Source organism: Epinephelus fuscoguttatus, linkage group LG5, assembly GCF_011397635.1.
Source record: "Epinephelus fuscoguttatus linkage group LG5, E.fuscoguttatus.final_Chr_v1".
Lineage (NCBI taxonomy): Eukaryota > Metazoa > Chordata > Actinopteri > Perciformes > Serranidae > Epinephelus > Epinephelus fuscoguttatus.
In genome coordinates this window covers 9952408-9967514 of record NC_064756.1, presented here as the reverse complement: position 1 = coordinate 9967514, position 15107 = coordinate 9952408, and the positions used below count along the sequence as shown (strand labels likewise).

The 15107-nt window shown below is 41.7% G+C and overlaps 1 protein-coding gene across 1 annotated transcript in view; it reads left to right on the top strand.

The window, feature by feature from the left end:
• igsf11 (immunoglobulin superfamily member 11) overlaps window positions 1–15107 on the top strand; it is a 119885-nt gene that overhangs the window by 62869 nt on the left and 41909 nt on the right. The gene's annotated exons all lie outside the window — the stretch shown is intronic.

The following is a 15107-nucleotide window of genomic DNA, read 5'->3' as shown; positions in this document are numbered from 1 at the left end:
GCCCCCCCGCGACCCTCAAGAGGATGAAGCAGTTAGAAGATGAATGAATGAATAATCAATACATTTTATGTCACATGGGGGAGATCTCATACTCATGGCTTTAGAGTTTGTCATTGAAGTTTTTGACTTGACTTGAACCCAACTAAACTGATTTTGATCCCCTTATTTATGTGTAATGTTTTATCAAATATCTTAAACTGATATATGATGCAAATTATCAGAAGGTATATAACTTTATAGTGTTTTAAAAATGTAATTAATATAATATGTTAAAGTGACAGTTCTCCCCCAAATCAAAAATATATTTTTCCTCTTACCTGTAAAGTGCAATTTATCAATCTAGATTGTTTTGGTGTGAGTTGCTGAGTGTTGGAGATATCCACCGCCGATATCCGCCTTCTCTCCAATATAATGGAACTAGATTGCAAAAGCAGCAATGTCTCCTTCCAGAGATCATGACTGGGTTACTCAAGATAATCCACAGATCTTGTCATGAGCAGTTTCATGTAGGAACTATTTTCTTTCTACCAAACTACACCTTCGAACCCATATTACTATGCAAAAGGAAGAGTGCATCCACTCATGTACGAGAGACTCATGCTTGCGACAGTGCAAAGTAAATAGTAATTGTGTTCTCCTCCGTTGAGCTCTAATGTTAGCTAGCTTGGTGGTGCTAGGTGGGCTGGCAGCAGCTGCATGCTTCCTTTTATGCACTGATACGGTTGACCGGTGTAGTTTGGAAAAAAAAAATATATAAAGCAGCTCACAATAAGGTCTATGGATTATCTAGAGTGACTGAGTCATGATTTGTGTTTAATTATGTACAGGTAAAAGCAAAAATATGTGTATCACTTTTGGTGTGAACTGTCCCTTTAAGCAAGTCAATGGAATTCCATGTAAACATCTTCTTTTTTTTTGGCAGCTGTTTCCCTTCATGTTGGGGCAAATGAAGTCAACCTTTACCCACCTTCCCATTTGTCACTACCTTACTATAAATTAGATACTATCATGTCTTTATTCTAATGTGAAGCACAAATCAATCCCATGTCGTCGTCCAGCTGACAGAGGCCTGGCCCTCCTCCCGGCCGCCCTGTGGTCGGACTGTCCTGCAGTGTGACTTTGGTACTCTACTCTACAGTGTTTTATCCTGTCCCGTTGGATGTCCTGGCAGTGTGGCTTTACAGGTTGTGACCTAACCCAGCTGTTCACCAGCTCTGTCATGCTCTGTGTGTCTGTTCAGACCTGGCTGAGCAGCCTCCTGCTCCGCCTTCTGCCGTGCACAGTGTGATGCCGAGCCTGTAGTGGGTCATATAGCCCATCGATCTGTTCTCATCACGCCTGACCGTGTCTCTGCAGCTATCTCTTGTGTCGCTCGCCACCTATGAGTCCTCATAACAATAGAGCATCTCTTTATCCTTCTTTGCTATCTGTGTCCGCTCAGCTGCCCTTAGAATGTGCAAAATGAAAGCAGGAGTTGGTCTGATAAGGCGAAGCTCACAGGTATCCCTACTCCAAAAGAAAGCTTAATAAAATTAACTGTATGTACATCTTGCTGCATTTAAAGTGTAATGTTTGATCGACAGTAGGGGAGCCCTTCTGTGCAGAGTTTGCATGTTCTCCCCATGTCAGCTTGGTTTTTTTTGTGGGCACGTCAGCTTCCTCCCACAATCCAAAGGCTAGGTTCATTGGTGACTAGGTGCAAATGTGAGCATGAGTGGTTGTCTGTCTCTATGTGTCAGCCCTGCGACTGTCTGGTGAGCTGTACAGGGTGTACCCCGCCTCTCGCCCAGTGTCAGCTGGGATAGGCTCCAGCCCCGTCACGACTCCCTTAAAGGGTGAGCGGTTACGGAAAATGGATAAATGAGTTCTGTGTTTTGCTATGAGTATGTTTCAGTCAGTCTGGGTTCAATACCCAGCCATAATAAGCAATGCCTCTCCACATAATCTAATCCTTTGTTTGAGTTGGATTAGATTTTTTTACTCACATTGCTACCACGCCACTTACAAGTTTTTATAACGCATAACTAATTTTAAAAAGCAGTGTGTTTGTTATGTGGAGAAGTTTATCTGAGAGATTGTTGCTGATTGGTTATGTACAGGATGTGATTTCATTTACCATGTAAATACTGAGATCATGGCTCACACAGTATCTGGGACTGTAACAGTGACTTATTTATTTAGAATAGTTGTACATTTGTAATTTGGAGAGTGCTTTAGCTGCATAAGTGGAATACAGATTGCTTGGTTGGTTGAGGAAAGCATGTGACACAAATAGAAGAAAAAATACACTTACAGAAGAATATGAAAGATGAACACAGGTCATAAATAAGCTCTACTTGACATTTAGCTCAAAGGTTCACATAGCAGCAGCTTTATCAGGATTTTATCCCTACTTTTCATGTCTGTGTTAGTCAGTGGCATGTGATTCCCCATTCAGTACTGAGTCTTATCACCTATCAGCACCTCACATCTGACTTAACAATTTCTTGTGAGACACCTCAAGACGACAGCACTATTTTTACACAGCAGCAGCTGCAGCATTTGAATGGCGGAGGAAATTGTGTCAACGGTTATTTTGAGAGTTTTACGCACCAGCCCAGGCCATATAAACCAACTTATCTGTGGACTGAGTGTGTGTGTGTGTGTGTGTGTGTGTGTGTGTGTGTGTGTGTGTGTGTGTGTGTGTGTGTAAGAAAGAGATCTGTGAGAAAAGAGAAGGTGCGAGAGGATTCTTTGACCCCAGTGAAAGTGAGGAGGGGATCAAGTTGCTGGTGCCGCTAAGTGAGATGGCTATTCCAAGATGTGGTGTACAGTTTCATCTTTGTCATGTTGAAATACCAAGCCCGGCCTGGTCCGTCTGTCTGTCTTTCAAAGACGCTGTGCTAATTCAGAGCTGTCTCGCAGACATCTCTACATACTGCAGGGTTCATGCATCAAGAAGTCTCATTCTGTGTGTGGGCCTCAGCAGAAGTGTGGAGGGACAGCGAGTGTGGGTGTTTGTTGTGAGAATGAGTGATACACACATATCCCCAACCAGGAAATTGCACTTGTGTCAGCCATTATGTGTCAAGGTGATCTCTCCACCTAATTTTGGAGTGTATTATGATCGCTGCGGCTGTATGTTATATCAAGCTGCTCCGGTGGTCCGGCTGTAATTAGCCTCTAATAGCATAAGCCATGTCCATTACCTGATATCTCTAAAGATTTACTGCACCACAGGCCCAAAGAATGTGTCTGTTATCATTCTCATGTTATCTCCCCCTTGAATAGCATTTCCACTGCCATACCATTACTTTGAGGCATCCTGCATGATATACTAATTGCATCCTCAAGGCTTGTTTCACGAGGCACATTTTCCATGAAAGTGGTTTTCATAAGACACGCTGTAGATAATCATATAAAATCAAATACAATTTAAGGACCTCGCATGTTTTATAAACGTCCTTTAATATGCAAAACACCAACACCAGAGGACACATTCCTCGTGAGCATGCCTAACGAGCTGAAGGAACTAACGGGCCAAAATAATTAGTCTTCACCGGCGATCACCATGCTCGTTAATCAGCTTAGACTGAACCGTGAATACATAAATAGCTTTCATACTAGTCCTAAATCCACAAAACATTACGAGTATGTAATTACCAGCAGGATTACACAGAATGTGTGAGTCTTTAGTCATTACTAACCACACTGTAATTCAGAATCTATTTCCATTGCAATCATTTCTAGAGCTTATGCCAAGACTTGAGAGCACTTGAACACAATCAATCAAAAGGGGAATGCAATAAATCAGCCGTATTCAAGCTTCAGACAGTTTAACGAGCAGTCAGGGTTACTGACGATTGATGAGGGCTTTACTGTGCGCTGTGTGAATATCTTACAGGTTAAGTATCTGTTTATATATGTAAACAACTCCACATACTGCAAAGGTTCAGAGCTGCTCATAATGCTGAGAGAATGAAACGTGTTTTCTTTGTGCTCTATGTTCAGTGTGATTTATGACAGTAGTTGACCTGCTCATTACTGTTCCGTTCCAACTGAGTTCATACACACACAAGATCTCTCTCCCTCCAGTTTCCAGGCTGTGATAGGTGTGAGTTAACTTATTTTCATGATTTGCCGATGCCTCTTAACTGCTTTTCTCACTGCATATAGATGCGCAGATCAGATGTGGTCTTCCTACATATGTGTGGATACAGTAATTTTGCATACGTACGTGTAGCTGTGTGTTTGTGAATATACTGTCTGTGTGTGTGTGTGTGTGTGTGTGTGTTTGTGCTCCGGCGCTGTGCGTTTTAAATAGACAGTTAGCTGATATTATGCATGTCACATCACAGCCAATTAAGCCCCTGCTTACTGGAGCCCCTTTAAGTGTGATTTTTCACAGGAGCGAGTGTGAAATCTCAAGGATCGGATGGAAATTACACCAACTCTATATTCAGAGACTGAACCAGGCTCCTAAATCCCCTCATCTAAACCAGCCTCTCTAGGTTACCCACCTAATGAATGCGCCTTAATTCTGGCAATTTCAGCTTACATTGCAATTTGTGTTTGAACGGTTACATTCAGGTGGAAGATAATGGAAAACATCTGTTTGGTTTTCTGCCATTTAGTCAATTAATGCTCTGATGTTGAGAGATTGGAACAAAAAGCGGATTAAAGTCCATTTTAGAGACATGCGGTCACCATTTTTCTTATTAAATTACTTGAATTATAAATAATAAGAACCCTGCTTTTTACTTCACACGTTCCTATTGTTAGTATAGCCAACTGAAGCCCTCCCAGACTGTATACCCTCACAGTATACAGTATCTAAGTGCTTGTCTCTGGGCAAACCTCTCATGTCTTCACACTTGGCCTTGAATCTGACCCTGTGTTATCATACCATAGGTGTTTATGATTCTTCCTGGGAGCTATCGTGGGATGTGTTTGAAGCTGTGTATGATTTAAACCTCCACTGGGTTGAAAACGATCCTCAGATAGGCTTATGGCTGAATCGCAGCCTCTCTGGGATTCATGTGTGAAACTGAGTGTGTGATGGAGAGATAACTGCAAAGTGGAACTGACTGTCAGGTTTTTTATTTTTAGATGGCAAGTTTGTTACCAATATCTCCTCCGTGTCTCTCACTCTTCCGTATTTGGTTACTCTGTTTTGGAGTCTTAATGTCCCATCAGAGACGTTAGATGGCAAATAGATGAATGGACTTGACACTGTTTATTTTACCAGCTTGTGTTTTCAGTCCCAAATGATACGCCCTGCTCCTTTTTATTTCTTCAGAATATCTATTGTGGAAATAACTCAAAACAAGGACTGTGACATTTTCCAAGCAGCTTGAATTCAAATGTGTCTTTTTAGAACAAAATGTACCTGTCATATTTGTTCTGCTTTTTAATTGTGGCATATTTGGCAGGAAACAGTGTTGTTTTAACACACAGCGCTTTAAATAATTCCACTCGTCTGGAAGCTTTACATTTTCGCTGGCTGCAGAGCTGCTGTATAGACGCGAACTATCATCCAGCTGTGTCTGTTAACTCCCAAATGTGTGCTCTTTATATCTTGGTGTGCTGCTTTTCCATTTGTGTGTCTCAGCGCTTGTGCGTGTGTTTTTGCGTCTCTGGGTTTACAAGGCGTAACCTTGTCAAATAGGGCTGCATCATGTGCTGATCATCCCCCCCGTCTGTCCCCAGGGCAAACGTCTCTCTCTCCCCAGCACTTTGTAAGGCCTCTCTGTCTTCACTATTAATTGGGTTAGGGGAGCTGTCTTTGGATTCCTCTCGCTTTGGAAGAGCTGTAAGTTTTAAATCAATTCCCACCGATGCCATGGCTGATGTTATGCAAAGCGTCAGACAGCTGATTAGATGCTTAGATTTGCTGTGAAAAGCAGGTTGCAAGTGAGACACTGATCACTTTGTGTCACACTGACTATGTTTACATCAGGCTGTTCTCATGCACTGTTGATATGTTTTCCTACAAAAAGTAATGCACCAAAATGTTCATGTATAACATATATTGTTACACGATAACGGTGACCTGCTGTGTTTGATGCCGTTGTGAAAAGAAGGCTTTTTCATAGGTGTCTGATGCTGGAAGTCACTGCCAAGTGCCGATATTCCGAGATTCGGTCTCACTTTGGAGTGAGACCAGGTTGATATTTTGACGTCATAAGCAACATGTTAGTATTCAGGGCAGGTCAAATATTAATTTTCATTAACCATGGAAACAGTTTACAAGAAATATTGTCTTTTTTTTGGAACAAGGGCAAAAATCTGAATATTTTGTGCATGTCATTGTTTCATGAGAACACTCACATACTGTAGCAGGAGAGTCATATCACTTGGCTTCAATAGTCACTGCTTTTCTTGCACATTCCCTTTTTTTTGTTACACAACAGCCAACTGCTTTGCTTTGCCAGACACACAGGTTGGCACAGGGACACACTCACTGTGTAGCATTTCTTTTTGGTTATGGTTATGTACTGTCAAAGGTAAGACATTTAGGAATATATGCTCAAGCTGAATGTGTGTTAAGATTTAATGTGCATTCCCTGCTCAACCCACTTTATAACTTTATAGGTTCATGACCTTTGGCCTTCTCATGCAACCCATAGAGGTGCCAATTATCTTTGCTGTAAAGATAAAGAGCTCAGACAGCACTTAGACATGAGCCCAAGTAAAGTAACACAGTGATGCTGTATCTCCTCGTGCTTCCCAACCCCCATCTCTGCCTTTTATTTTTAGTGCAGCTTGTTCTTTGTATGAAGAGGAAAAAAAATCTGCAATACCCCGAGCAGAATTTCAGAGAATTGGTTGATACTAATTGATATTCTAAACTTGCCTGTCCCCCCCTGGGGCAATCCCATCTTTATTAAACGATACAGGACAACCAACAAAACTTCATTTCTTGTCGATCTAAGCAGAAACTCTGAGCGCACCACCATGAAGAGTGAGGAGTTCCTAGAAGACGAGCTCCACATGAGAGACGATTTTTCTCTCTCTTTTATTCCGTTTTCTATCACAGGCAGGGTATTAGGGGATGGTGTTCACAACTGCTGCATATGCTTGGCACTGTTAGATGACGTCTCTCTGCTGTTGTAATATTGTAACTGTATTATGCCTCGGTCCAATTATATAAAAAGGGCAATCTACTTTGAAAAGCACTGTTGTGACTTTTCTTTCTCATTACGCTCAGTACCATTTCCCATGATCTGTGTCATTTGGAATACATTACAGATAAAGTGATAACTGCTGACAAAGTGGTGCAACAACAGGCAGGCACATTTGTCACAACTGCATCGTGTGGACTGCTCCCCGAGCCACTTCTCACGCTTGACAATTGCATTAAAATGGCCACATGTGCTTCAACTGAGCATGCTGATTACCTGAGCGCACGATTAACCAGCTTTGCTCCTTGCCAGAAAATGCCAGCCATAGAAACTCTAATTGCCACGGAATAAACATACAACACGCCGCAAGCTGGGATAAATTTACCTCGTCTCTTGGCATCGTGCCCCCCCTCCTCCTTCCTCCTCCTCAGTACCACCATCCCTTCATCTCCTTTGCTGGGCCCTAAGCTAACACGGTCTTTCTAGGACTATCCCCAAGACAAGTTGTGGGTACGAGTTTCAACCAAGGTCGGCCATTCATTTTCCATGCTGTGACAGTTCTGTGGTACAGATATGGGTCAAAACTCTCAGAGTGTAGCCCGACTCCCCTTTTTTTCTCCCTGACCCTCTGCTAAAGGGCTTTAGGAGGAGAGAGAGGAGAAGGGGGGGGAAGTTATTGTACATATATACTCACCATTCCTTCTGAGACGTCTCAGTGGAATTCCAGTATAAATTTAGACTCTCCTGCTCCCCAGCAACATTAAGTGCTGAGAGGAATCCGCAATGATCTTTCATCGATTCTGCAGCGCCATATGGAGGCCCATTAAATTGATCGTGGTGGCAGCAACAGGAGCAACAGCACGCTCCAAGCTAGTTGATTTCCTCTGCGTCACTGTCACCTCTCACAAGTCAGTATTTTACAGGTGAAGGATGCCACATAGTACCCACGCTGATTGGTTTTCTCATTATTTGTTCGTTTAGCACGCAGACAGCTAAGTAATCACGACTTCATTAGGCATAGTCCCCACATGGGACCGGTATGAATAGAAATGAGACAACAGTGAGGCAGAGATGCACTTTGGTACCATTTACAGCACTTGCAATATACTGCAGCACAATACACTATAAACACTTCAGCTATATATATTGTGCTGAAGGCTCCCATCGGGCAGGCTTGCACAAAGTATAACATCTCAGCCAAGATTTCTTTATTCATTCTATGTGGAGAGTGGTGAATGGTGATAATGTTGGCCCTCAATATACATGTTGTCCTTGTTTTATTCCCACTGTCTCACTTCCTGTGTAAGTATACAGTACAAAAGCCAGCGAAGTCAGTGCGTTTGCCCGTCTATGTCGTCCCTCAACAATGAATCCTGTTCTTTGTTTAATGACAGTCTATTATCACTGCTATTATAAGTCATACAGCAAATCCCCGCCATAATTCTTCTTTAATCCCCAACAATCTAATATGATCATATCCAGATGAGTCTATGCAAATATTTCCATCAAGGGCCCCATATGACATTTTCTTCATTATTCATTCCAAGGTTAGCGCTCAAATTAGCTCATAGAGCTGCCAATGCCCTGTGCAATATGTGTCAGAGAGAAAAAAAACTCTGTGTGAATTAAACATATATTAAAATATGGATGTGACAAGATAGATACACAGTTCTCTCTCCCCTCATCAGAAATATCAACCCAAGACGTTTCCACTTCTGGGGTAATGGGGGAATGTGAAGTGATCCATTTGAGAAATCGAAGGTTCTTCAAATAATCGTTAAAGATGAATACATGAATCATTCATAATGTGAGCCTCTGTGAGCATGATGGGTGCCTTATCTCTCTCGCTCTCTTCTCTGTCACTAATACACTCCCTTTTTGCCCTCACATTTTCTCAGCCTCCTTTTCTGCACACACACACACTAGTGGAGGGCAATCAAAATGTTCCTGCACTTTTTCTGTTTTATTGTCATTTTTTTAAAATGAAATTCTAAATACATTTTAATTCAATTTTGCTAAGAAATACTGATGATATTCAGCAGCTGCTGTTCTCTATGCTGGGACCATCTACTGGGGACAGTAAATGCCAGATAAAAATGCAGCTCTGAATTTGGCTGAACATCTTTGGGAAACGTTTGTAATATCTGGGTTCTGACCTTGACAAAGTTTACTACCCTATTTTAAGTTAAGTACTTAACCCACACTGGGTTGATTGGAGTGTCATATTGTTCACGGTGCTGATAACAGAATGCAATGCGAAAATGTGGTGCAGGAATTCGGAAATCTGCCTGCAAATTTCCTGTATGGCAACTATGCAAACCAGGTCCATTTCAGATTCACTGCATTGCTGTGTTCCAGTTTTGTCAGTAAATTAATAAATAAATTAATTTAAAAAACAAATGCGAAAAATAAAATAAATAAAATAAAATTGCCTGTTTCCTTTCACAGCCAAAACCTATCCAAATAGAGAGAGTCTAAGAAGGCATATCAATACATAAATAACTGGAACCCAAATTTGAGACTAACTTAAGCTGTTATGGCTTGTTTGTTCCATGCCTTACATATAGTGTTAGTAAATGCATATAAGCTACATTACCATGTTCATCCTATCCTGGGCAATCTCAAGCCACATGTTGTCATTTATTTGTTTGGTTGTTGAGGCAGTCTTTGCCATGTTTGTTATACAGTACTGGCTGTTGAGAAACCAAAGTGATAAGACTTCCCCCCATTTTGGCAGGAAGCTAGCTATGACCTGGAGGTATGACATCAAAGAATCTTTTTTGGTGAAACGTGGAAATCTGCTGATTTAGATTTTTGAGATGTTCAAGAGGAAATTTTCATCTGCATCTGCCACTGGGGAGCCACTGAGGTCACAGTGCAGAGTGAAAGAAAGTATCACTGATTGGACCTCCAGCTGAGTCATTAACACCTCTTTCAGGTCAGCAGGAATTTACAAAAGGAGAACAGGAGTCAGCGTAAAGGTGATTCATGTTTGCTGCATGTACCATGTGTGCGTGAGAGAGATGAGAGACTGGTAGAGGAGACAAGTCGGCGCAGTGAGGCAGACAGAAAGCGACAAAAATGAGAAAACCCGATGACATCTCTCACTGAAATGGAATCCGTAAAAGTCATGCTGGAAAATCCTCTGGAGGTTTTTGGAGTAAAAGCGCGGAAAGCTTTAACAGAAGATAGACTGCCACAGTATGTGCTAGTTTTATGAGCAGCAGCAGCTGAGGGGAAGTATTGCTGCAAATGCACGTTAATGTTTCACTTTTACTGCCGAGCCACTCTTTCTTCTCCTTTGAGAGGAGCCAGTGGTGACCCTTGTATTTATTTGTTATTCTCTTCGTCATGATGTAGGAAAAAAAATCCTCTCTATGTGAGGTGCAATGAGACGATAAAAAGTATTCCGAGGATTTGTCCCTTGCTCTCTGTGTCATACCTAGATCTCCTCAGAGGCCATGTGCACTGCGCCAGATCGGCGTTACATGATTCAGTATATGGATAAACGTAATCCCTTTTATCCATATGTTGTAAGGCTGCAGAATGAAACTCTATATTGTCCTCTCAATCTGTTTCACCCCGTATCCTTTAGGTGTTGAATGCAAAGCGCAGAGCAAAATAACATTGACTTACTGGTACGCTGATATAAATGAGATTACACATGCAATATTTACTGTATCTCTTAAAGCTCATCGTGGCGTACCACTGTATAGCAGAGCTCATTTTCTCTGAGGGTATTTAATTTAAAGATGCAACACTTGCGTGACATTTTAAACTTGATAATTTATGTGTTGATGGAGTTAGCTTTAACATATCAATTTACGTCTCATTAATTATAAAACACAAAAAAAACATTAACAAGCTCTCTCCATCTTTAAGTCTATTAATGGGAATAATGTATGATGTAAAAAAGGTCACACAAGGTTCAGTGCTCTCAGAGATGTATCAGACAGGATCCACAGAAACACGTCTTCCATCTCAGTGGATAATGTCGTCCACATCTATGTGCTCTGACAAAGTCAGCAGATACTTTTATGTTCAGGGTCGAAACTTTTGTCGTGTTTGTTATGTTTATGTGTGTGTGTGTGTGTGTGTGTGTGTGTGTGTGTGTGTGTGTGTTTGCTTCCTCCATCACCAGAAGGCAGGAGGTTTATTAGAGCAGCTGGAGTCTGAACGCCCTCTGATGTGGCACTAAACTTTAAATCACTGACTTTCCTGGCCACATGTACTCAGTGTGTGTGTGTGTGTGTGTGTGTGTGTGTGTTTTGGTGAGGGTCTAGGCATGTGCTGCCACACATGTGGATTAAGCACATGTGGGCACTAACCTTCATATGTGTGCCATCACACTATAATCTATACCTACGTTTTTTTTAAACGTTCGCCTGTGCATGTGTATTTGTGTGTGTATCTGTGTGTATGTGTGTTTCCTCCCACATGGTCCAGGTGGCACAAGGAGGCATCCCTTCCGGCTTCCACTTTTGAACACAAGTACACAATGAAACACACAAGCTCACTCCGGTGGATGACTGCACGTTTCTACGGATGATTAGATTACGTAAGAAAACACTGCAGAGCCCTAATAGTTGGTAAACCCAGATTACGCAGGATTATCATCCCTTTTGCCCCGCCTCTGTTCTCCCTCTGTGTGCATGTGTGTTTGTGCGCGTGTGTCGGTGTACGGGGAGAGTGGATGACGGGGGATGAAGCAGGAGGAGGAGGAGGATGGGGGGAAAGGGGCGATGTGTGTGGGATGGAGGGGGGTGAATGATGCTGCAAACACCAGAGCCAGATGGGACAGAACCCCTAAGCAGCTTAGAGTCACAGTAATCACGCAGGCTAAGTTGCCATCAATGGTGTATGTGCATGTTTGTGTGTATGTGTGTGTTGCATGCATGTAGACGTGTGCGTGTATCTCATGCATTAAACCTGGGCTGCGCAGACGCATGCTCGTGCACAGACGCCGGCATCAGAGAATGTGAGAAAGAGAGTGAATAAGAGATGGAGCAAACATTCTCATGCGATCAAGATATTAGAGGAGACAGGGAGAGTGGCAGAGCGAGGCTGCGAGTGGAGGGAGTGTGTTAGCTGTGTAGGAAGAGATAATGTAGACGAGCAGGTCAAAAAGGTGGTGCTTTTTTGCCCCCCGTGCCAATGAGATGTCACAGAAACAATAGAGTGGGAAATGACACTGTGCATGTCACGCTGCACTGATATTGGCCTCAGGGGATCAGGAATCAATGAAACCCTGTCAATAGTAATCAGCTTTGAATTTGTGTGTAAAATTGATCACTGAGGGCGAAAACAGCAAGGTAATATCCACTGATTTTCATGCTTTCAGGAGAAGTCTGAGGACAAACATGATGATACAGTAAAACATACATATGTATGATGCATAAACGCATAAAGAGCACTCATGTCTTTTCAAAGCATTGCTGCTGTGATCCTCCCCACACAGTGAGAGAGGAGATGACTTTAAAACTCAAAAAAAAAAAAAAAAAAGGCAAACTGTAAAACCCAGGAGAGAGGCTTGCATGAATGTATTTACCGACATGAATATTCAATAATGGGGCTGCAGCACTTCACAAAGGGAAGTAATCACTGATTTATTTATTAGTGTTTTTGACATGCTATGCAATTATGCCACTGCAGGCAGGCTGTTGGGCTGCTTCCTGCCCAGAGCTGTGTGTGTGTCTGTATCTGATGAGTGTAAAGCTCTAATATTGATTTAAATGGATCAATAGTGATGATTGTTCTGGTGCAGGCACAATAACAGTGATCTATAAGTGATTGATAAATAATATGCTGTGGAAATGACTCACGTTGTTTCATTTTTAGCACCAAGACTCTCCAACAGGATCGATCATTGTTCATGTGTTAGCTTCTTTGTTCCACTTATATCATTCAAATGCTGAAATCAGACGCTGCTCTCACTCTCTAACTCTCACATCACCTTACTCTTCTTGTCCGCTCTCTTCCTCTCTTTCTCTCCCCTCTCCCAAGAGAAGAGGGAGATGACAGCTAGCCCCACTCTCCGCTCATTGAACATTCAGCTTTGCTTTTGATGGAATTAATTTGAATGTAAATGATGCTGTGATGGGAGAGCTTTCATTGGCCCCAGTGCAAAATTTCACACAGCGATACCACCCGCACTACCCCCTGATGTTTGAGCCATCCACAGAGAGGCAGAGGGAAACAACAAAGCGCTACGACAATATGGAGCTATTACTTTCTCTGAAGCCATTAACAGCTGCTGAACATAATGAAATTACTCAGTCACTCAGTGGATTTAGTCAATGATTTAATCAATAAATGTCTTAATTCTTAATTTGTACTTTTTACTCTTCGCCTATGGGGCCATTTGTGTCTTCATGGCTCTTAAGGGAGGGGGTGGGATCATACGATACAGCATTTCTATTTATTTATTTATCTGTTTTGCCGCTGAAATGACAATTTACACTGTGAGAATTTACTCTAAAGGGAAATGAACAATTTAACAGAAATTATGCGAGAAGGCAACGAGAGCAGGAATAAGATGGAAAGAGCAAAGAGTAGCTTATGAAAGGAGGAAAATGAAAATTACAATAATGATAATAACAAGACTAGTTAGTGTGAAATAATGCATTATTAAGAAATTCTTACAAACAAAACAAAACAAGAGGAAGAAAGATGCTCTGTGTGGATCTGGTCACAATGAAGGCAATGCAGGCAGAGTGCTCAATGCAGGACAGGCCTCTGAATAAATGATGTTACAGGTGGAGATACTTGCCCACATTGTGGAAGTGTGTCCTCAATTCCAAAATGCAGAGGCACAACGTTTTCACACCTGCATGTATGAAAACGCATTTCCATGTGTTCTCATTATTTTCATAAAATCAATGACAAAATTAGCATGTGAAACACTCTCAGGAGGATGGGTGTAGGTTCAGTTCAAGTCCAGGTTACATGACGTGCACTTCACCATGTGAGCTATAAGAATAGGCTCTACTTTAGTTTGGAATTTTCCCCCCCCTGCATTATGGAGCTCCTCTGGTTTTATTAATAGAGTGTAAGTGGGGAACCATGTAGGGCTCATTGTGGAAAGAAGTTACCACAAAATACCTTTTGTCTCACCTGCATATGTTTGGCCCTCTCCTCTCCTCTCCTCTCCTCTCCTCTCCTCTCCTCTCCACCTTTACTTCTCACCTCATCCTTTGTGTTTGCTAGGTGTTTGCATCCACCTCATTTTTTGCACATTTTCAATAAAAAAGTGAGTGGAAAAAACAGCATTTATCCGCTTGGGGGAGGTGTAAAAGTAAAAAAAAAAAAAGGGAGTGTGTTGATAAATGTTAATGCAACAAAGTGCAACGGAAAGAATAAATGATGTACAGCTATGATGCGCCGCCACATGAAGCTCTCTTATTTGTCACTTGATGACTTTTACCACTCTTATGTATGCACAAAGGGCTGTTGCCAGAACTCCTCCAAGTGCACATAGCTGTAATATTAGTTCAAAACTCTCTATTTCCTTTATCCAGTGTGCTCTCCGTTATTACACGTTGCTTTCATTCATTTGAAATGTTTACTGGCGCTCTTCTTCTGCAGTTGTATATTGGCATTTGACTCACTGGAAAATTAGCTCCATTAACTGCTTATCTTGATGAAACAACTCTGCACATAAATTTGCATTTTCTTTTGCCGATCGTCTAAAAATTTGGTTAAATTTTGCACTAAATTTGGATGGAAACCTGAGTTATCTTCCCTTTGGCTCTTACTTTCTTGCTCTGTCTCGTCACTCTCCAGTGAAAACCATGTATAGCCAAATTTGGTGATTTTGTATTTTGCAGATAAACTTTAAGAAATACTCTTGTATTCGCTAAGCTAAACCGCAATGCTAAACGCTGAGACCCAGCCACTGGACGTACAGACACAAAAAAGATATTGATCATGCTGTCTCAATATGAAAATGATAGAGAAAGGGCATAACTCCCAAATCATCAGAGTATTCCTTTAAGGATTCTCTCT